We start from the raw sequence: 23,654 nt of genomic DNA, 5'->3' as shown, positions 1-23,654 counted from the left end.
TTTCTTTGCAGGTATTTTCCTCATAGTGACAGAAAAATGATCAATGCAATGAATATCAATACATGACATTGCACATCAGAAAGAGACATAATAAAAATCACAGTAAAAATGTTAGAATTCACCACATGATAAAATACCAGGTAGAATGTGCTAAATGCTAATTGATTATTTTTCCAAGTACTTTACCTATTGTATCTAATTTAATTCTCAGAATAATTTCATAAAGTGGACCTACTTACATTTTTAATTCTCAGATGATGATATTGAAGTCTTCAGATTTGTAATTACTAGTACAAGATTGCACACATGGTAAGTGTTAGCCTGAGGTCCATCCCCGACTGTATCAATTAACCTCATTCTATTTTATGACTAAAATTCTAGGAAAAATTCCCAGAATTATTGTGTACACTCATAATATTTCAGTTTATCGTTGTTAGAAAATAGGGAACTGTAATATGAAAACTCGAAGTTCAGAATCAATGCATACCTCCCTGGTGAAAGGAACTACTAAAGTATAACATTCTTGATTTCTAGGTCAAAATAGCAGAAATCATATTCTATCCCTTCACTCAACACTGCACTGCCTGGGGAGCCTAACTCTGTTTAACACTGTCTTACTGAAAGAATGACCTCCCCAATTCCTGATGGAAACAGACTGCAGATCTTATGGACCAATCATTTCCAAATTGTAGCTCAACTAAATTGTTTACCATTAGAAGTATTTTGATTGCTTTTTATACCCAACATTTTGAGACAAAGGTACTACTTTAAAATGCTATTAAAGCAACACTGATATAAAAATCACCTTTGACCCCATATAAATAATTTACCTTTAATGTACCCAAAAATGCAGTCTGACCTATTATTAATGTTAGGAATGAGAGGATAAAAAATCATAGACAAGAAGGCCTAAGCATGAATTAAAGCCTCTCCAACTTGTGAATACAATTGGTTTAAAAAAGCATGAATTAAAGCCTCTCCAACTTGTGAATACAATTGGTTTAAAAAGACATTAAGTGCTGGGAAGGTGGCTCATTGGTAGAGAGCTTGCCTTGCATGCATGAAGCCCTGGGTTCGATTCCTCAGCACCACATAAGCAAAAAGAAAAAACCCACAAGTGGTGCTGTGGCTCAAGTGGAAGACCACTAGCCTTAAACTGAAGAGCTGAGGGACAGCGCCCAGGCCCAGAGTTCAGGCCCCACTACCAGACTCCCCCACCCCCGAAAAAAAGAAAACAATACTACTATATTTGTTCAAAATTTCTTATGATACTGAAGATTCAATTGTAAACTGTTAACACTTGAAAATAATTCATTTTCTTGGGAGTAGGAAACAAAACACAAGATTAATCCTAATCATTTTCAAAGACATTTATTTATACTACAAATTCACTCTTATAACTACAAAGATTCTAAAAATAACTGAAGCATAGTGTCACGAAGGACATAATTTAACTTCATCATATACATTCAAAGGACTTTGCTAATAGAAAATAAAGTTATACTAATAATTAGCTCACCCAATTCACTTCCATTCTTTTATTCTATATCTTTTATTTTCGTAAAAAACTGGCTTTTCATAAAATGATGCATAAAAAGCCTATATACCCACTTACATTTTCAGATTTTAACAACGTTTATTTTGAAATGTCTTTAGCTGTATAGTCAATGAACCGAAATAACAGTAAAATATTCAAAGGGTTTTCAGAAATTGCAAGACTCGCTCTGGGATGTTATTTATATTGGAAAGGATATTCAAAAAGCCTTATGTGTTAAAGTTGTGATAGTTACTCCCACAAAAGTACTATTAATAAAGAAACCTTTGTATGTATAATACAACTTCAAATGCATCCACAATCTGGAGGTGACACATGCTTTTTTTTTGTTTTTGCAATGTATATCTAACAAACATATCCACAATACTGATTTTCAGTAAATATGATGGGATATTCAAACCTAAAAAATACGGGGTTTATTATCTTAGTGTGAATAGATTCAATCTTACAAAGAAAGTTATTTTCAACAGAAATCCGGAAAGAGTTTATCCACCTTGAGTTTCACAGGAATAACTGGAGAATAATACCTGTTTGGTCAAGTTGGTCAAAATTACTCTATGAGTATATCTTAAAAGTATATCCAATTTAAGAGGTCAAATACATATTTTGTACTGACAGTCATCTTACAGCAATAACTTACTACCTAATTATATGTGTATCTTCTTTCCTAGCATATACTAAGAGCTGAAAGTGATCTCTTTTATCTAAATTAATGTGTAAATGCTTTGATTATGATGATGTTATTATTTTACAAATAAAATGTACAGAAGGGTGGTTCCACTGAAATGACAGGACGGAACACTGATAAATAACAATATTGCAACATAGCTCTTTTCAGCCTCACTGTCCACATTGGCAAGCAACATTGCAACTGCACACACACACATACACACACACACACATGTGCGCACATGTACACACACATATACATGAATGCCAAATTCAGGGTTTATTGTACATAAAAGTTCAATTAAAATATTAGTGATTAGGAAAAATGATAATTTGACTTATTACAAAATAATACATAATCCAATCACCACGGTTGTTACATTTTACCTGTCCACATGTGACCACTTAATTTCTTTTTAGTTCATTCATTCATTCATCATTCATTAGTTTGGTGTCAATACTGGAGCTTGAACTCAAGGCCTGGCTCTGTCCCAGAATTTGTTATGTTTTTGTTTTTGTTTTCTCAATGCTAGCATTTTACTGCTTATACTACAGCTCCATTTCTAGCTTTTGCTGGTTACTTTCAAACCAGAATCTAATGGACTTTTTTGTCTGGTTTCAAAGCACAGTCATCAGATTTCGTCTTTCTGATTAGGTAGGATTAAAGACCTGAGCCACCCGTGTGGCTCTTAATTTTTCCTGTACATATGTAATGCACATACTTAGATAGTAATTTAAAACTGAGAGCATAGAAGCAAGATGTACAGTGATGATATTGTCCTGTCAGAAATTCAAGTTAGTAATGTAAATTTCTTCTTTAGACCATATACAAAAAATACTTAAGAAGAAATCTGATGTTGTGTGTGTATATGCGTGTGTGTGTGTGTGTGTGTGTGTGTGTGTGTGTGTGTGTGTGTGCTGTTGCAATATGTTCCACATATAAGCACTGTGCAGCGGTGTCCAGCCATTCACAGTTATTGCATGAATATCTGCCTTGAGATACCAACTCATGGGCAATGTCTAGGTGTCCACTCTAGGCTTCGCGATGAAGAGGGGTATACTCATCCTCATCCCTAGTATTCATGTAAGTGGCCCTTTTGGAAAGTACTCTCCACACTGTAGTAAGCTGCAAGACAAGCACTCTACCACTGAGCCAACTTCCCAGCCCAAGGATTAAGATTCTTGTCTGTAAGTTGGTCAAAGCTATGTCTCTTTACGTAGGTGACTAAAAATATATTTACTAATTTCAAGTAAGTACATAAATTCTATTTCCATCTCTTTTAAAAAATAAAAAAATTGTTTGCTCTGTAAATTGATTAGAAGCATGGATTTTGTGGCTAGCTAAGTCATTTCACATCTGTATCTGTTTTCCTCTTTCTCTTTAATGGTTCTCATAGACAATATGCTTGCTCCATAATTATCCTAATTTATTTTGCTTTTATATTTTTAGTTGCATCATTTCACTTTCTGCTCTGCCATTTCCCAGAACAGCACCACATAAACAGAAAAATCCAGAAGTGGTTCTGTGGCTCAAGTTGTAGAGCGCTTGCCTTGATTTGAAGAGCTAAAGGACAGTACCCAGGCCCAGAGTTCAGGCCCACAACTAATTTTAAAAAAGAATCTAAATACTTGATAATTCTACTAACAGATCTGACTGAAATCAGTTGAATCACACTTTTCCTGTACGATGAAGGAATAGGTCTCGGCTAGGAAAGCAGCTACAGAAGGCAGGCAGATTGTATCTGTGACAAAACTTTGTGGAAAATGGAATCAAGGATTAATTACTGGTGATTCACTTGCACTTGAAGCATGATTCTGAACTATTGCTTGCTGATTCTGAACTATTGCTTTGATCATTATATTTTCCAAGAAGAAAAAGTGAAATTTAATTGATAGTAAAGGACTACTAATGCATTTTGACTTCTCATTAAGCATCTTCAATCATCAAAATCACTTGAAGGCAATAGACAGGACTATTTTTAGATGAAAACAAGTGTCTTTAAAAAAACAAGAATTTAGGTAGTCATACAAAGGACTTCTATTTTACTATTGCATTATACATTTTTTCTAATGTTGGATACCAACATTAGAAAGCTACTAGAGAGCTCTTAAAGCCCATATCTTGAATAGTGAGTTCTCTTACACTATAACATGATACTTCCCAAATCATTTACAAAGAAGGCATTGTTTCCTATTTTCTCATTCCTAGAATAAGCTGCACATGAAGACACCAAAGGTCCTCATGTTCAGACAAGGAACAAGATGAAAAAGTGAGGAATGGTATCAATTTCAAGAAAAAAAATGTAGTAGGATCCAAGCAAATTTCTTCTTTGGGATGCCGAAATTAATCTGCTTACTGTGGTGTGAAGACTACTTTCCAAAAAGGCCACCCAGATGAATACTAGGGATGAGGATGAGTATACCCCTCTTCATATGGAAGCCTACGGTGGACATTTAGACATTGTCCATGAGTTGGTAGCTCAAGGCAGATATTCATGCAATAATTCTGAATGGCTGACACCCCTGCACAGTGCTTATATGTGGAATAATACCAGAGTGGCAGATACCAATCCCCAAACTAAAGGCCTCTTGTTCACCTTGCATGTTGCTGCTGGGAATAGAAATCGAAAAGATACTCTGTTGAACCATTATATCAAACAAGGTTTGAAGAACAGGTTGGAAGAAACTGCATTCAATATTGCCAAAAGGATAAGTATGTATCACTACCTCTTTGAAGTTGTGGAAGGCTGTACAAATGGTTCTCATAAGTCGTAATGGTTTGGTTAAGTTTCTTAAATTTCAAAAATGCCAGTCCATCCTCTGTGGCCCTACAATTTTTTTCACAATACAAAGCAACAGCAATATCTTACTTTAGAAATTCATGGATTCCATGGTATTCTTCCAAGTGCATTGCCTGACTCTGATGTCAAAATGTATTCAAGAGATTTTTGTATACATCTATAATGATTTCTGCAGAGTTTGTGATTTTTTTAATCAGAAATAATTTTAACTTATCTGTTGAAATGAATAGTATAGAAACTAAAGATGTTCCTGGTGCTTTTGGGAAAAAAGTATATCTATGTTTGTACAATATCCATAATCTATTTCATTCGCTCCTAGATATAATACTTTGAATTCTACATTTTTATATAATGTATAGTTTCATTAATAAATATGTCCTTTCAGATTGCATTACATATAGAAGAAGTTTAAGATTCCTTTTTTCCTAGGTCCTTATATTATTTTATTTCTTTGGGATAACATGACAATGTTATCTAATTTCAAGTTTTGTAAAGGTTATGCTATGTAAAGGCCTTTCTAAGGTGAAGACTTAATACACTGATGTCAAACTAACATTTAATTCTATGAATTACATATATTGTTACACTTGTATTTTTGTAATCAACTTTTTAATAACTGTTTTTATATTTCTTGCATCAGAAGAATGAAAAATATGGAATACTTCACAAATTTTCATATCATCCTTGTGCAAGTGCCATGTTAATCTCTGTATTATTGTAATTTGGGTAGACCTGCTGCTGAAGCATGTAGTACCCTCTAAATTTAAGTACTTAATGATGCAATCTTTATACAGGCATATATCCACAGTTGCCTATTTGTAACAAGGAGCTGTTATTGTTCCTTAAAATGAGAATGATCTTATGTCTCTAAAATTCTGTGTACAGTGGAAATGCTTATATCATTTGGTCGATTGCTCATATTTACAATTTTTTTGTCAATGACTATTTTGTCGTTTTCATTTTAAATTTGATCATACTTTGAAGCCTTTAAAGCTAAGTCGAAAGGTGATGGCTTTTCAAGTACTTATTTATCAACTGAGTTAGCTTTGTAGAGCTAATGGATTCAAAGTAAGACTTGCTTGAGAGCTACTTCTAAACTTCTGCAGCTTAAAATTTCCCAAATAAGGTCTTGCTGGCACAAATGTCTACCTGAACCTTTACCCTTCTTCCTTGTAGGAACAGACCAACTAGAATATCTTACCCTGACAGCATAGATTATCTTACTGGAAAAAAACTAATCTTAGTTACAAGGGATCATAGAGAGATGAACAGTTCAGAAAGAATTGTTCAGAATGGAAGGTATTTTATCAAAATATATTTGTTTATTATACTTATCATTTCAAAAGTAGCTAAAGCCAAGAAGGTAAAAAAAATTTCATATGCATGATTACCTACTGTCCTGGCCTGTCTATCATCCAACCAGGCAGGAACTTACACTACTGACGCTCTATCACCAAATATTTCCATAGCTCCTGGAAAAGTCCATATGTTTCTCCTCGATATTAGGCCTTAAATTGGTAATGTTTTAATCACAGTGTTTCCTCTTGCCTCTAGGCTGTAAATCTACAAATAGTAAAGATTTAAGTCTAACTCTACCAAACACTGAGGTAGAGATAATGGAATAATACTTTAAAACAGAGTTGCCTTTGATTCCCTAACCACAACACAACAATGCAAAACAATTTTTATATTATATATACTTATATATTTTATATTTATAAATATAAAATATGTGCTGATTTTAAATTTCACACAGTGAATCTTACTAGAATTGATAATTTGACAAATATATTGACATTTATTCTGATAAATAGAATGGAATATAAATAATTAGATTTAGGATATATATTAGAATATAAAAAGTATCAATGCAATATCTTCGGTATAAACTTGTGATACGTTCTAAGTGTTCGTGATCTTCTGAATTCACATGGTAAAATAACAGTATTGTTTTCTGCTAATCTATAACGGATTTTACTCTGATGCTCTGGTTTATTGTTTTAAATCGCTGGTCCCAAAGTGTTTTTCTCCATATTTCTGAAGCATTCTTACTGATTATACCCAAATTTTGCTGATATGATGTCTAAAAGCTATTATTCTTCTGAAGGACCAACGGATCCGAAGATACCAGTTCCCAGTTATCTGTATCATCAGATAACAAGTGCAAGACTTTTCACATAGGCCCATGCAATATGCCAACAGAAAATAATTGAAGTTCAATTTCTCATTTCCTATAATATTTCAGGACCCCAATTCCTTACAAGAATTAGCAGAATTCAATTGTGACATGCAAGGCAAATTAAAATGAAAGATGAGATCACAAAATCTGAGAGAAAGTACTGTAATTCAAACTTTCAATTTACAGATGACCAGGCCATATGAGTGAACAAAATTACAAATGAACAAGATTATTTTTAATACCCCTCTCCTAATGATTAATGAAAGATTTCAGTGCAGCCAAAAAATAGTTTCTGTAATGATAGATCCATAAGTGGCCTAGCAAGGCTAGGAATACTTGATTTAGAGGTGAAATATAATTTAGAAAAACATTAATTGAGAAGATACTTAGTGCTTCAAAACACTGGTACTTCAGTAAAACTAGGTTCTGTAGTATAAAAAAATGTTGTCATTCTCAAACCAAAGATAACATATATTTAATCTCCTGAAAGTATATTCATTTTCAAATAAACTATTTAAAATCACATTTGCCAAAATAACACTTGACAAGTAGATGATAGTGACATTACAAGGTTTTCAAGTGTAAGGAGCTAGTTACAATAGAGTTGATTTACGTACCCAGCACCAATAGCAAACAAGTTCAACCATTCATCCAAGTGTAGAAATAGTACTCCCCACCATTTGTGTTGTTCAGTAGGTGCCTTCCAGAAATGTGTTAAATAGATCAGCCTCCCATATTTCAAACCCAAATATTAGCTAATAAAGTAAATTTTAAAATTTTATCACATAAGAAGGTACATTTTAAAAAGTCACTAATAGTTGCCTTATCATGTGTTGTTTTATATTTTCCCTATCTGTCTAACATAGTAAGAAATATGACTTTAAGTTTTGAATATGGGTACTGATGAGAGATGTGACGAAAATAAAATCTGTCTTTTATTTCTGTCATATTCCTCTAAGTAGTAAATTTTAGTTTTCTTCTTTTTCCAAAACTTATAGGTAGTAAAAAAAATTATCCTATGTAAAATAAAATAATCATACACCATTGTACAAAGCCATTTATGAAAACTGGTAGTTAGAAATAAATTCTAAGCCATTTTTAAATTTTCTTGTTGACTAAAGATTAATCTTCAAATGAACGAGAATAAAATCATGTCTAAGTGCTTCACATCTCCAGTCTTGCAAATTGTTATTGCAGATGAATGAATTATGGAAATATAAGCTGACATCAGTTCAAGTATATGTGGGAGTAAAACTCCATGGAATGTATATAAACGTTTCAAAGTATTAACAGGCAGTTTAACAGAATGACTATCATGAAATTGAAACCAGAGAGGAACAATAGTAAAGAAATCGAATGAATGAAAAATGGAACAAGGGGCAAGTACAGCTAGAATACTCAATGTTCATATGTAATGAAGGAAGTGCTAAATCTGAACTCAATCTTGGAGAAAGAGTTGGTTGACACTGATAGAAGGAGTGACTCTGATCCAGGAGCATTAGACAATTAGATGGACATATTTAAATGTAAAACACTTGCAAAACCTTTTGAAATTCAGTTAAAAAAAACAACAAACAAAAACACACAAAAATGACAACCAAACAGCAATCTCTAGAGTATGAATATGACCTCTCAAAATTTTAAGCAGTTAATGAAGGGCAGTCTTTGGAAAAGCAAACAAACTGTTCACAGAAGGCAGTTTAGGGTAGGGGAGAATTTTGACCAGATTTAAAAACATTGTCTAAGGTTAAAAATCACCTATATCTTCGGCAAATATTTTCTTCTGCGAGTGCTCTTTGTCTGAAATGGATACTCCAGTCCTGAGTCACACTTAATAGCTTGTGAAGACAGAATGGAAGAAACAAGATCAAGTACGTATTACTCCACTGGAGAGAAAACAGTCCTCTCTGTTTTCTCTCAATCTCCTCACTACTCCATTTTCATACTTTTAATAACGTCAAGTGATTTTGAATTATATCTTTCCTTCTTTGTTCTCACAAAGTAATTGTTCAAAATAATTCATTAAATATTATTTGCCATTATTTTCTATCATGCTGTTTACTTGTTCAAGCGAGTCCATTAAACTTCCCCTTTTCATTTGGTTGCCACGAAAAACCAACAACTATGTTAATGAGGACCAACGCTAATGCAAAACTTTGTCTCCAAAAATCCATTCCAAGAACCTATAATCACAAATATTTAGCTATAATTTTTTCTTTTTTCTTTTACCTTGTAATCTTCTTGTGTCTAAAGTGCCCACAAAAATAAGTATTCCACCACTATTTGGTTCAATCACTTCTAACCTCAAAGATATTTTGCTAACAAGATGCTTAGAGGAAACCTAAGAATACTCCACTTTTATCTTCTCTCTTAAAACTTTTATCTTCTCTCTTAAGAATCTCCTTAGATACCATATCAGGAACAGTGAAGTTATTCTTTGCAAAATTATTCCAATAGGTTATTTTCCTCTTGGTATTGTATTTGCTCAACAAGATGTATGGAGAAGAATAGAGTTAAATCACCAATTCCTTGGATGATATTGTCTTTTACAAAGGACAGTACTTCTATGTCCTCCTTCTATGTCCTCTTCTTAGCTCTTGCCTGATTTCCAATTAATCACAGGTTCTTGGCTTCAATTCTAGTGAAGCTGAAGGACTATAAGGCGTCCCCAATGCTACATCTTCATGGTTTCTCTTTGAAAACTCTTTTATTTGGAGGTGGAATTTATTTTCATGTCTTCATTCAATTTGTTCTGCATTATACTGAGCCAAATAAGCTCTGTAAAATCACTTTAGGTAGCAAAAACATTAATACAATCTATATCACTATATAAAAAGTTTTGGCCCCCTCCACTGCTGAAACCAAAACGCTTAGCTAGGGCTTCTAATAACGTGTTTTCTTAACTTTTCTATTTGCTCAATTCTTTTCTGATCCCCAAACTTTTTGGCTTATGTAATAAAAGGAGTTTTCACTATCTCATGTTAATAAAGATATTATATTTTTGAGCTACTTAGAAATGTGAAATCATTGAAGTATCCAATCAGATTTTTTTCTGTGTTTCAGTGCTTCACGTGCAAAGACATTGTGGAAAGTATTAAAACAGAGAAGTGTAAACTCAATACGTTCTTTCATTGTGGAGGACATTTTCTCCCTAAATATTTTGACCCAAGTAATCTTTTCAAGAGAATTACTGTGTAGTAATTAAAGGTCAATTCACAAATTTTGATGTCTTATTAAAAAAAAAAACTTTGAATTTAAATTCCACTACAATCTTGTTTCACACAGTAAGAGTATATTTCTTGGGTAAGGACAATTCTCATGGGAACCTACTGGATTTACAGCAAGGTTTGTGAGGTTTGTTTGTTTACTGTGAAAATGAGCCACCTTACCCACATTGCTCCCTCTCAGTTAAGTCTCCATGGATTTCTTTGCATGAAAGCCTATTTTCCCAGGCAATTTTAAATTTTCTTAATAGGCCAAATTAAAAGTTAGAACAATTAAAATTTACCTGTCATAATTTTAAAACACTTTTGAAACTCCTTTATTAGAATCGCAAATTTACCAATCCTAATTCCACGTTTACCATCAAAAACAGTCAAAAACAGTTAACATGTTGTTTTCATGATATAGTATCCATGAAACTATTATTTTCCAGTGGCTTTGTTATGCATATATATGAACATATAAGCTGATGCTGAGCAAAATGAACTCCAAGATATGGAAAGAGATATTTATTTGCAGTTGTTGTTTTTAATGTACTATGTGATTTCTATTTTCCTTGGGTTTTTCCCCTATGGTATAACTCCTACTGTGTTTGATTTTGGTACCCTGTGTATTGTGTATACATTTACCTTAATTAGGGAAGGGAAGAGAAACAACAAAATGGCGAGATAAAGGACAAAATGCAAACCAATGCAATAGTAATACTCCGAAGACAATATGTTGGAAATGTACATTACAACGTGTGAGGGGTTTGGGTGTGAAGGAAAAATGTGAGAAAAAATGAGAGAGGGCATAACAAGTTTGAAAAGTTATGTATTCACTGCCTTACAATTGCTAACTCACTGTACATCACTTTCACATTAAAATTAAATTTAAAAAATAAGCTGTATGAAATAAAATTTCACTGTATTGGTATAGTAAATATTATTCTTTATGTAGTAACTTTTTAAAAATTCAGTACTATTTGGCATATAATTTGAATTAATTACCCCTTCTTTATCAGAGGGCCATCAACTTGAATGTTATCAAACTAGATAATTTTTTCACAATATACTTGCCAATATTTTCAAAAAGAATAAATTAGTACTTTCTCATACTAAAACCGAAAACCATTTAATTCTATGGAAACCCATAACTTTTAAAAGTAAATAAGTTGTTAAGAGCACAGAATATGTGTGTTCTTCAAAATTCCTATGACTAATAACTACTCACTTTCAAATTCTCAACATTCCATACCTGGGAGATTCAAAATAGTACCTGTTTGCATGTTATGTAATTCTGCAATAGATGCATTTTCCAGTGGGTGTTACAGATTGAGAAGTGAAGAGAAAAATAGCCACATTCTGGTATAGGATAAAACTAGAAAGCATCGGTTATAATTAATTCTTCAAGAGTAAGCAATTGTTTATCAGATTAAGCTATTATTTCTATGATCATCAATCCCAAAATTCATGCCATAAAGTCATCCTAGACCAACAGTTTCCAACTTGTAGGGTGCGCCTCAAAATTCCCTTAATTCACATCACAAATAGCTTATTTCTATTGGGAAAAATATTACACCTTGCTAATGTGATGCCCTCCATGTTCTGGAAAGAACACCACAATATACTGGGTTGCATCATTTTTCCTCCACTGGTATTCTTGAAAATATTATTTATATTTATACTTTTTTACTATCATAGATATTCAGGATGCTAAGATTGGAAGATTACAGTTCAAAGCCCACCCAGGCAGGAAGGTTCCCTAGATTGTTATCTCCAATAAACTTCTCAGCAAAAGCCAGACACAAGTGGTACTGAGGTTGAAGTGGTACGGCACAAGCCTTGAGCTTAACAGGCTCAGGGACAGTGTCCAGGTCCAGAGTTCAAGCCCTATGACAAAGCAATAAAACAAAAACAAAAATAAAAACAAACCCAAATCCTAGCATTTTTCTCACTGTATACAGAGGCATATAATTAAGGAAATTGCTTCCTGTGTTACATACAGGTAGAAGAAAGAAGATGTCACACAATTATTCTCTTCATACCATGTTATATTAAAGCCTCAAAAATTGCTTTTTCTAAATTTATAAATTAATATCATCAATTTCTTGGCAACTCAGTCTAAATTATTCACATTATCATTTTATACATGAACAGTTAGAATTATCTATTAACTGAGTTCTAATTATAACTCGCTTGAAACAATATGCTAGGTAAATAGAATGCAAGAAACATCTGTAAATTTGTCAATTAAACCCTCTACCTAAAAAGAATTTTGTAGTATCCTATAGAATATGAAATTACAAATGAAACCAAAATATTTTTTGAAGTCTAAACTCCTATTTAGCAAGATCTATAAAGACCTACATTAGGTGATCTTTGCTATTCCTACAGGCTTAAGCTTTTGTAATCCTTAAGCCTTTCCTTGTAATCTAACAGAATGATGATTACTTACTTTTTCAAATTTTGGATGGGAATCATGAACCACTTTGCATCTCTGAATGTTCTGTAATGAAGAGCGCATTTAAAACACAACTGAGGAGGGGATGGGAAGGTGGCTTAGTGGTAGAGCACTTGCCTCGAATGCATGAGGCCCTGGGTTCAATTCCTCAGCACAACATAAGCAAAAAGGAAAAAAAGCTGGAAGTGGTGCTGTGGCTCAAGTGGTAGAGGGCTAGCCTTGAGCTGAAGAGATAAGGGACAGTGCCCAGGCCCAGAGTTCAGGCCCCACAACCGGAACCAAAAAAAAATTTAAAAAAAGAGTTAAAAAAAGAAAAAAATAAAATAAAACACAAGAGGATTATATACCAGTTGTATTTCAATAGAAAACTTGGCTTCTCAAAGCATAATGAAAAAATTAGCCCAAATTTCCAATTGTGTATTCATTTCTTGTTTGGTTTGTTTTATTAAGACAAAATTATACTACCTGGTCCAGGGAAGGTACCAGTAGTAATTCCAGTCTCTAATCTCCTGTCAGTTTGAGTGCTAGAATTCAAGGCTTGTATCACATTGCCCCACCATAGTTTCTTGGTTTATTTATTTATCTGTTTGTTTGTTTGTTTATTTATTTTTGGGTCCGGTAATGGGGCCTGAACTTTGGGCCTGGATGCTGTCCCTCAGCTCTTCAGCTCAAGGCTAGTGCTCTACCACTTGAGCCACAGAGCCACTTCCGGCTTTTTTTTTTGCTTATGTGGTGCTGAGGAATCAAACCCAGGGCTTCATGCATGCAAGGCAAGCACTCTACCACTGAGCCACCTTCCCAGTCCCTTCTTGGTTTATTTAATCTAGATACAGACTATCAATTCTGAACTTCTCCAGTGATATTATCCACTAGACGTCTCAGACTGTTCATGCACTATTTTCAAAGATGTTCTAACATTTGACACAGGGTATGAACATTTTCAAATGCACCTGCCGGGTCTCTGATTCATTCCTCCATGGAACCTATCCCTTTAATATGGATTACTTGACTCTCTTACTATCTCTGGTCCCTACTTACGTAATATTCTCAAACTTTTTTGAAGAAAGTTCACTTTAGGATTTTCTAATTTTAAAAATTATCACTTGATTCTAGTCTCACTCAGGACATACTTTCTATTGTTTTCTAACTTTTCTACATATTCTGATAGTTGATTCATTTGTGTATATGTGTGTGTACATACAAGTGCCTCTGTGTGTATGTGTATGTTTATATGTACGTATGCAAAAGCCTCAAGCTCTTATTCATCATTCTTGCTCATGACTGTTATTCCATCACCTGAGCCAATCTTCCAATCTAGCTTTTGGCTGGTTAATTATAGATAGTGTCTCAAACACTGTTCTGCCCAGGCTGGATGCAATCTGAACTTCCCAGACTCCTTTACATACTTAGGTTTCATTTATCCAGTAGAAACAACTTTTAAACTACAAACATTTTTTTGAGTGTAAAGTCTAAATTGTAGCCCAGATTTTTTAACTCAAGAATTCATATAAAGATAGATTCACATACACATTACATATGTTGAATGTACACTGTTAGAAATGTGATCCTAAGCTGGATGATGGTGAGATCTGAGGATTTGGGGTTCAAAGCCAGCCCAGGTAGAAAAGACCAGGAGACTCTTTTCTCCAATTTACTGCAAGAAAACTGGAAGCCGCACTGTGGCTAAAGTGGTAGAGCATTAGCCTTGAGCGGAATAGGAGAGGGACAGTGCCCAGGCCCACAATTCAAGTGCCAAGACCACCACCAACAAAAAATATATAAGTAAAGGAAAGAAAAAAATGTGATCTTATCCACCAGTTGATGGCTAGTATAATCCCTGCTCTCTCAAGATGGAATTTTTTTCCTTATTAAATCCATGCTCTTATATCTGACTTGCATTGGAAACAGAATTATTCTTCCATTTTAATTTCTACAAAGTTGTGTCATTAGCAATCGTGATTAAGAAGGGAGTGGCCTCATACTTCGTGTTCCACGTAGGAGTAATGCTTTCTCTATATCAGTCTCATAAATCTACATACTGAACTTGGCTTTATTGTTTCAATGTGGTCTTATTTGTAGAGTCTTCTATAGTGTATTGAACCCTTATACTTAAACACAGAATTTCCCTTTCTCTTATTATTGCTATAGTTAACACGAGTTAACAAATTCATGTACACTTGGGAAATAATGTGCAGCACATATACTCACAAAAAAATGATCTGGGAACCTTCTTCCTCTTTAAAATTTGCCTCAATTTACAGAGAATTTACAAATTTTGAATTCAATATACTCATGAATAATGTATTTATAAGTAATATAAATTTCATGTTTTCTCTTTACTAAATTGTCTCTGAAACACGTGTTACATCAGGTCCAAATGTGTTCTTGTGTTATTTAGGTGAAGCCAGAAATCATTCATTATACCTCAAGCAGCACCATAGATTGTTTCTGGAAGTAACTGTTACTGGATATGGAAAATGATCCCAGTAGAGGAATGGAACATAGAGGATTGACAAAGTTCAAGTTAACTTGTGCTTTCCTTTTTACTGTAAAAGAAGAGAATCCGAAGGCTTGAAGGAAACTCTGTCCCTAACTTTTTCTAGTGTGTTTTTACTTATATATAATTTTTCTGTAAACTTCTAGTTGAGAGTATTACAAAAAGATATAAGGTGCCATTTGATGGCCAGCATAGAACAAAAAGAAATAACGTTGTTTTAAATATGTTCTTCTGCAGGGGCTGGGAAGTTGGCTCTGTGGTAGAGCATTTGCCTTGCATGCCTGAGGCCCTGGGTTAGGTTCCTAAGCACCACATAAGCAAAAATAAGCCAGAAGTGGTGCTGTGGCTCAAGTGCTAGAGCGCTAGCCTTGAGTTGAAGAGCTGAGGTAAAGTGTCCAGGCCCAGAGTTCAGGCCCAAGACTGGACCCAAAAAAAATTCTACTGCAAAGAAACAAAGACATGGATGTTTTATAGTGTTTTGTGGATGGATATTTCACCCCTGAGATGATTCTTTTGTTGCAGAAGTCAGTTATCAATTACTTTAGTTTGGTCCTGAGTTCTCCAGAGCAATAAGGATTCCAAAAAAGCATCCAGTGCGTATGATCAGCAAAAGGAGCCACTTCTCAGACCAATACTCCTTTAAGGAGGGTCCCAATGAAATATCTGTTTTTTTGTTTGCTTTTGTGTTTAGCTTTTGTTGGTTCTGGGGCTTGAACCCAGAGGCTGAACCCTGTCCCTGAACAGTTTTCTTTCCTGCTCACCTACCCCCAAAGCTAGTACTCTATTGCTTGAACCAAAACTCCACTTCTGGCTTTTTTGCTGTGTAATTACAAATAAGAGTTTGACAGACTCTCCTGCCTGGTTTGGCTTTAAACTAAGATAGTAATTAAGCAAAGTGACATCAACTGTATAGACTTCTCTTTTCAAACGAGAAATATTAGATGAAGTTTATTGTAAAGCTAATATTTTACAAATTTTCTCTTTCTTTATTATTGTGAGCATACCGTACAGAGGAGTTACAATTACATGGGCAAGATAATGAGTACATTTCTTATCAATCGTTGTTGCCTCCTCTTTGTTTCCCCTTCCCATCCCTTCCCATATTCCGCCCTCCCCATACCCGATCCTCCCCCCCACCAACTTTGTAAAGTTCGGTTTTCGACATAACGACTTGTACATCTCATTGTTGAAATGGGTCCACCTGTATCCCTAGTTAAATGATTTGTTTTTAGAGCATATGTCCAGAAAAGAATCCATAACATAACTCAGCAAAAGTGCACTGAATCATTTTGGAATTTTTTTGTTTGGGAAGATTATTGAACTTGTCATTCCTTTTGGGGAAACTTAAAGTCATATTTCACCTTTTTTGTTGGTTGTGGGGCTTGAACTCTGATCCTGGGTGCTAAGCTAGAGCACCACCTCCGGGTTTCTGGTGGTTAATTGAAGGTTAGGGTCTCGTGGACTTTCCTGACCAGGCTGGCTTTGAACCACAATCATTTGGTCTCAACCTCCTGAGTAGCTAGGATTACAGGAGTAAACCACCAACACCTGGCTCATATTTGCATTTATGTGCACTGAATGACACTGTGTAGACAAAGAATGGAAATTTTAACCAAATCATATTGCAGCATTTCAGAAAAATTGAAGTAGCAATAAATATGTCCTCCTTTCCATTTTGTTACATTAATGACTGATGAGCTATGGGACCCTTACATTAGCATCCTCTGCCATCTGTATAGGTGTATTTAGTATCAGAAAATGTTCATAGAGAAATATAGAAAGAATAAGATTTTTAGAAAGCAAAGGAGATAAGGTGTGAAAGAATAGTATAGAAGGAGATACATTTATCACACAGAGATTAAGAGCTAGCCTAAGAGATTTAGAATGCTAAAGGCAATGAGGAACAGCCTAGCTGACAACTAGTTCTACAATAACCAAAAATGGTTCTCAAGAACAGTTTCTGGTATACCTTAATTACTATCATTTATTCCTTCTATCTGGAGTTATTCCTTATTTTCTTTCACAACTATTAATTAGCCTCTGCATTTTTGGTGCCATAACTGACCAAAAAGATTTCAAAATCACACATAGCCTACCATCCTCTTTGTGATTAGCAGTGATGACACAAATCCAGGAATGGTTGAATTTCCAGAATTAAACGTTACCTGACATCTAAGCACATCCCTGGCATTAATTGCTGTGACTTTTTTCAACACTGTATCCTCATATAAGTAAAGTACATGAATTAGGAACTTTTGTCAGGTGTCAGTATGGAAGGAGCAATTATATATTCCAAGTTTGGGTTATTTATTTTGCATTTACTAACTGAATGTTTTTGTTTTGTTTTGATTTGATTTGTTTTTGTTCTTTTTGCCAGTCGAGGGGCATAAACTCAGGGGTAGGGAATTTTCCTGAGCTTTTTTTTTCTTGCTCAATGCTAGCTCTCTATCATTTTTACAGCACCACTTCCAGTGGTTTTGTGTGTGTGTGTGTATGTGTGTGTGTGTGTGTGTGTGTGTGTGTGTGTGTGTGTGTGTTACTAAGGAATTGAACCCAGGGTTTCATGGATGCTAGGCAATCACCGTACTAGGAAGCCACATTACCAGAGCCCTAAATAACTTTCTTAAGATGGCATTACTTTCATTCTGTAACTACGTATCATAATTTTGGCCAACTGCTAGAAAATGATGTAGAAAGCAATACAATACAATAAGTCTAGTAAGGCTGGATGGACAATGAATAACTGTTATGGTCTAGCCAGGTAACAGAAGGGCTTATCTCATGGAGCTGTTTCAACAAGCTGAGGAGACAGCTCCTGACCCACAGCCAACCTCCAGAATGAGAGGGCCAACCTTGGGTTCCAGCCACATGGGGATGCTGGGCCCCCTCCTCCAGCACCCATTTGACCAGTTCTTGTGAAAGAGAGAGAGAAAAAAGTCAGAATTACAATTAAGTCTGGTGCCAGTGGCTCAGAATTCTAATCCTAACTACACAGGAAGCTGAGATATGAGGATCATGGTTCATAACCAGCCCAGGCAGGAACATCTGTGAGACTCTTATCTCCAAAGAACCACCAGAAAATCAGAAGTAGTGTTGTGGGTTCAAGTGGTAGAACACTAGCCTTTTGCTGAGGCTTTTGGGAACATCGCCCATGCCTAGAATTCTAGCCCCACGACTGACAAGAAGTGGACTTCCTACCACAAGAAGCGGAGTGAATAGCACCCATTGTCCTAGGGAGCATGGTAGCAAAGTCAGGCAGAGCTTCCTCTGAAGTTGAAGTCATAAGTAGGTCACCTGGCTTCTCTCTGCCTTGGTATCTCCAGCTGCAAAACTCAACACAGTGAAGGATCATCTTCCTCATGGGGATAGGGTAATGATGAGAGAGAGCCATGTTTTGTTTCATAATCCCACATCTGTTGCACAATTAATAACAGGCCTCGCCTGAGCCCTTTCTGGCTATCTTCCTGTCATTTCTTCACAGAATTGCCGAGAACCTTATCTGAAGACTACTTCCTCTGTTCCTAGCCATGCTCCAGAGATCCCTCTGTATAAATCCCTTGTTTCCTCACAACTGTCCTGTGAGGAGAATGAGGTCTGATTGTTACGAACCTACCCAGAGCTTCACCTGTGGTCAAGAATCGTCTGCTGTGATTTTTCTGCCTGCTCAAACTGACTTAAGAAACCATTCAAGCCAGGGAAAATCAAACACAAGTAGACCAGTCTCTCCAAAAAGAGACAGGTTAAGAACACAAGGGACATACAGGACCTTCTCATACCCCACAAAAAAATCAAAGAACTCTTTTTTTGAACCTTTTATAATTTTTTTCTAAAAGTTTTTTTAATTTTTAATTTTTTACTTTAACTTTTTTCTATTAATTTTTTTCTTCCTCTCATAATTTTTATTTTAGGGGTATATGTGTGTGTACTTTTTTATCTCTTTTCAGAAATATTGAAGTAATACCTTGCATTCTCTCAGGCCACAAGGGTAAAAAATTAAAACTCAATAGGAAAAGCCAACAGAGAAAATCCTGTAACACACTGGGACAACACACTGCTGAATCACGAGTGGGTCATGGAAGAGATTAGAAAAGAAATTCAAATGTTGATGAACACATAAATTACCAGCTCCTTTGGGACACAGCAAAGGCAGTACTCACAGGCAAGTTTATAGCTCTGAGTTCATACATCAACAAATTGGAGAGATCTGAAACCAACCATTTAATGAAACATCTGAGTCTCCTTGAAAAAGAGCAGCAAGATGATTCCCAATCCAGTAGATGGTAAGAAATAATTAAAATTAAATCATAATTAAATGAATTAGAATCCAAAAAAATCATAGAAAGAATCAACAAAACAAAGATTTGTTACTTCCAAAATATTAACAAAATTGACAGACTCTTAGCAAATCTTATAAGAAAAAGAAGAGAACACACCCAAATAAATAAACTCAGAGATGAGAATGGAAACATCACCACAGAAACAACCAAGATTCAGAACATTATAAGGGAATACTTCTCAAAACTTTATGCTAATAAGTTTGAGAACTTGGCAGAAATGGACCTTTTCCTAGCAAATATTGACATGCCAAAACTAAACCAAGATGAGTTATACCATCTTAACAGGCTCATATCAAGCATTGAGATAGAAACATCAATAACACACCTCCCATCTAAGAAAAGCCCAGGACCAGATGGCTTTACAGGATAATTCTATAAGCCCTTGAAAACACAGCTCACACCAACACTCCTCCAAATCATCAATGAAATTGAAAGAGAAAGTTCACTACCGAACTCATTCTATGAAGCCATAATAACCCTCATGCCCAAACCAGGCAGGGACACATCACAGAAAGATGACTATAGACCCATTTATTTGATGAACATTGATGCAAAACATCTCAACAAAATGTTGGCCAATCAAATTCAACAATTCATTGAAAAAATTCTACACCATGATCAAACAGAATTCATTTCAGGGATGCAAAGCTGGGTCAATATACGCAAATCAATTAATATAATTCATCACATCAAGAGGAGCAAAGATAAGAACCACCTGGTTATCTCAATAGATGCAGAAAAAGCATTTGACAAGATCCAACACCCCTTTATGATGATGGTTCTGGAAAAATTAGGAATCAAAGGAACTTTCCTCAATACAATAAAGACTATATATGACAAACCTACAGTCAGCATTATACTTAATGGTGAAAAACTAAAGCCATTTCCTCTTAACTCAGGAACGAGACAAGAAGGTCCACTTTCTCCACTTCTCTTCAATCTAGTATTAGAATGCCTAGCTACAGGAATACGACAAGATGCAAACGTAAAGGGGATCCAAATAGGGAAAGAAGAAGTAAAACTCTCCGTGTTTGCAGATGTCATGATCTTGTATTTAAAGAATCCAATAGACTCCACTCCCAAATTACTCAAGCTGATTCAAAACTTTGGCAAAGAAGCAGGGTATAAATTTAACCCCTCAAAATCAATGGCTTTTACAGAAAAGCCAACAATGAGAAAAGTGTGGCTGAAATTAGGAAAGCATCTCCATTCATAATAGCCCCACAAAAAATAAAATACCTAGGAATTAACTTAACGAAAGAAGTGAAGGATCTCTATGATGAAAATTTTAAAAACCTGAAAAAGGAAATCAAAAGAGATCTTAGAAAGTGGCAAAAACTCCCATGCTCATGGATTGGAAAGATCAACATCGTGAAAACTGCAATCCTTCCCAAGGCTCTCTACAAATTCAGTGCGATACCTATCAATATTCGAACCTCATTCTTCAAGGAAATAGAAGAGGCAATCAAATAATTCATAGAGGACAATAAAAGACCCCGAATAGCTAACGACCCTCAACAGAAAAAACTGTGCTGGAGGAATATCATACCAAATTTCAAACTCTACTACAAAGCAATTGTAATCAAAACAGCTTGGTACTGGCATAAGAACAGACCTCAGGACCAATGGAATAAAATTGAAAACGCAGAAATGAACCTACAGACATATAGCCAACTACTATTCGATAAGGGAGCTAAAATAATAGAATGGAAGAAGACAGCCTCTTCAGTAAAGGGTGCTGGCAAAATTGGTTAACTACTTGTAGAAAACTAAAGCTAGATCCTTATATATCACCCTGCACCAGAATCAACTCCAAATGGATCAAAGACCTCGGAGTCAAAGCAGACACTCTGAAAACATTGCAGGATGGAATAGGAGAAATCCTAGGTCTCCTTGGCACGGATTGATTTTTTTTTAATAGAGACACAGAAACATAAGAAATCAAAGAAAGGTTGGACAAATGGGATTGCACGAAGTTGCAGAGCTTATGCATGGCAAAGGACATAGCTAGAAAGATCAATAGAAAGCCCACGGATTGGGAGAAAATCTTCACTAGCCATACTAGAGACAAGGGTCTCATATCTAAAATATACTTGGAATTCAAAAAATTAAATCCCCCAACAACAAATCCTCAAAGAAACAACTACCCAATAAATAAGGCTAAAGCCTTAAAGAGAAACTTCTCTGAAGAGGAAAGAAGGATGGCCAATAGACTAATGAAGAAATGCTCAACCTCTCTAGCCATAAAAGAAATGCAAATCAAAACAACATCGAGATACCACCTCACCCCAGTTAGAATGGCTATAATGAAGAACTCTGATAACAGATTCTGGAGGGGATGGGGACAGAAGGGAACCTTACTTCATTGTTGGTGGGAGTGTAAATTTGTTCAACCACTCTTGAAAGCTGTATGGGGGTTCCTCAAAGCACTCAACATAGAGCTCCCCTATGATCCAGCAATCCGACTTTTGGGCACTTACCCAAATGTTTACAAAGAAGACCACACTAAAGCTACCAGCACAACTATGTTTATTGCAGCCTTTTTTTTACCATAGGTAAGATATGGAAGCAACCCAGATGCCCTTCGGTAGATGAATGGATCAAAAAAATGGGTTATATATACACAATGGAATTCTATGTCTCCATCAGAATGAATGATATTGCTCTATTTGTTAGGAAATGGAAAGACTTGGAAAAGATTATATTAAGTGAAGTAAGCCAGAACCAAAGAAACATAGGTCCCATGTTTTCCCTTATTTGCAATAACTAGTATATATCTGAGTCAAGCATAAAAGTTCAGATAAATTCATGTTAGTGAAAAGAACCCTAAGATATCTATTCATTTTTTTTCTTTCATACGATTGTTTCTAGTACATTCATAAGATTATTTATTTGTTGCTTTTTATATCCCTCCCCCACGGTATAATCCCTGCTTTCACTGTATTTGATGTTGTTATAATTTATAGAGGGGAAGGGAAAAAACAAATCATTGAAATAGGGACTAAAGTTGGACCCATTGCAACAATGAGATGTAGAAGTGGTATGTCGAAACTGAACTTGACAACTCTGGTTGGGGGAGGGGGATGGTCCGGTGGGGGGGGGGAAGGATGGGATGGGAAGGGAAAACAAAGGAGGCTACAATGCTTGATAAGATATGTACTCATATCTTGCCCATGTAATTTTAACCCCTCTGGACAGTATCTTCACAATTAAAAAAAAAAAAAGAATCGGCTGCTGTGGGCTAAATGTTTGAGATAATCCATCTAAATCGATGACTGTGCATGTTGCTACATGTCTACCAATGCAACTACAGATGACCAGGCCCCGTGGAACATACCTGTCACAGATAGGAGGACATCAATCCAGCCCAGCCAGAGCATATAGAGGCTCTGTTTCAGAAGTGCCCAAAACAGAAAGGTGGCTCCTCAGAGCCAGGGAAAGGAAACATGTAGCGGGTCTTGGTGCCCTCAGTGGGGTGTCTGACCCAGGGTAGGGGTGGTTTTGGGCAGCCACTCACATGTGCTCCTGGGAGAAGTTGCTTGAGGCTGCTCCAGGTGGGGCGAGCAGGAATGGCAGTGGCATTGCAGACACATGGCCTCAAAGAACCAAGGCCATTGACCAAGTTGGGGCTTTACACAGCCTGGCAGGGTGCCATTGCCTGGTCTGAAATTCTGAACGTTGGGAAGGCGGTGAGGGGACTGGGGACTAAAGAGGCATCTCAATTGCCTTCTATATTCCAGTCGCCTTGAGTCTCTTCTCACCACTCAGCCATCTATACCTTCCTCAACTGCTGGTAGTGGTGTAAACTAACAGAGGGAATCCTGGTGCTACCAGGCAGCATGGAATGTGGGCGTGGCCACCATTCTTCTATCTCATTGGTCAGAAAGAACAATGAAAGAATAGGGGTTTGGCCAGAATCCTGTGATGCAAACAGCATGGGCGGAGTCAAGAA

At 35.7% G+C, this 23,654-nt stretch overlaps 1 long non-coding RNA gene and 1 pseudogene across 1 annotated transcript in view; both read right to left on the bottom strand.

The window, feature by feature from the left end:
- Positions 1-23,395, bottom strand: part of LOC138828846 (uncharacterized) — a 50,714-nt gene extending 27,319 nt beyond the window's left edge. Inside the window, exon 1 of the long non-coding RNA XR_011372390.1 lies at positions 23,220-23,395. This is a non-coding gene — a long non-coding RNA (uncharacterized lncRNA). The remainder of the gene's footprint in view (positions 1-23,219) is intronic.
- On the bottom strand, positions 5,673-5,772 carry LOC138828860 (U6 spliceosomal RNA; annotated as a pseudogene).
- Positions 23,396-23,654: the final 259 nt, after the last annotated feature.

Source organism: Dipodomys merriami, unplaced genomic scaffold, assembly GCF_024711535.1.
Source record: "Dipodomys merriami isolate MVZ:Mamm:240054 unplaced genomic scaffold, mDipMer1.0.p SCAF_166, whole genome shotgun sequence".
NCBI classification, from domain to species: domain Eukaryota; kingdom Metazoa; phylum Chordata; class Mammalia; order Rodentia; family Heteromyidae; genus Dipodomys; species Dipodomys merriami.
Note: the sequence above shows the minus strand (reverse complement) of the source record. Positions and strands in the feature narration are given on the sequence as shown.